Source organism: Schistocerca piceifrons, chromosome 6, assembly GCF_021461385.2.
Source record: "Schistocerca piceifrons isolate TAMUIC-IGC-003096 chromosome 6, iqSchPice1.1, whole genome shotgun sequence".
NCBI lineage: Eukaryota > Metazoa > Arthropoda > Insecta > Orthoptera > Acrididae > Schistocerca > Schistocerca piceifrons.
In genome coordinates this window covers 381,398,753-381,399,850 of record NC_060143.1, presented here as the reverse complement: position 1 = coordinate 381,399,850, position 1,098 = coordinate 381,398,753, and the positions used below count along the sequence as shown (strand labels likewise).

Sequence of the window (1,098 nt, the reverse complement as noted above, 5' to 3'; positions counted from 1 at the left end):
AGACTATGGATCTCGGAAAATGAATTCCCTGACGATTTCCGAAATGGAATGTCCCATGTATTTAGCTTTCATCTACCAATCCGCGTTAAACGCCTGTTAATTTCCATTGTGCGGCCATAATAACGTCGGAAACCGTCTCACATGAATCAGCTGAATGCAAATGATTGTTCTGCCAATGCACTGTCCTTTTACACAATGTGTACGTGAAACTGCCGCCATTCTTGTATGTGCTTATCACTATCCCACGACTTTTGTCACTTCAGTGTATGCTAGGTTTTTCTATGAGCGATTCTGCAGCAGAAACGTGGCAGAGTCACAGTTTCTTCATTTGATATAAAGTGTAATAGGTTTAGAAAAGAAGAGAATAGCAGCAGCAGCAGCACTCCGTCTTCAGGCCACAACTGGCCCATCGGGACCATCCGACCGCCGTGTCATCCTCAGTTGAGGATGTGGATAGCAGGGACGTGTGGTCAGCACACCGCTCTCCCGGTCGTTATGTTGGTTTTCTTTGACTGGAGCCGCTACTATTCGGTCGAGTAGCTCCTCAATTGGCATCACGAGGCTGAGTGCCCCCCGAAAAATGGCAACAGCGCATGGCGGCTGGATGGTCACCCATCCAAGTGCCGTCCACACCCAACAGCGCTTAACTTCGGTGATCTCACGGGAACCGGTGTATCCACTGCGGCAAGGCCGTTGCCAAGAAGAGAATAGAAGCTTTAGAAATGTGGTGCTACAGAAGAATGCTGAAGATTAGATGGGTAGATCACGGGAACCGGTGTATCCACTGCGGCAAGGCCGTTGCCAAGAAGAGAATAGAAGCTTTAGAAATGTGGTGCTACAGAAGAATGCTGAAGATTAGATCGGTAGATCACATAACTAATGAGGAGGTATTGAATAGAATTGGGGAGAAGAGGAGTTTGTGGCACAACTTGACCAGAAGAAGGGATCGGTTGGTAGGACATGTTCTGAGGCATCAAGGGATCACCAAATTAGTACTGGAGGGCAGCGTGGAGGGTAAAAATCATAGAGGGAGACCAAGAGATGAATACACTAAGCAGATTCAGAAGGGTGTAGGCTGTAGTAGTTACTGGGAGATGA

At 47.6% G+C, this 1,098-nt stretch overlaps 1 pseudogene; it reads right to left on the bottom strand.

Annotated features, from left to right (window-relative positions):
- Positions 1–581: 581 nt before the first annotated feature.
- On the bottom strand, positions 582–698 carry LOC124803972 (annotated as a pseudogene).
- Positions 699–1,098: the final 400 nt, after the last annotated feature.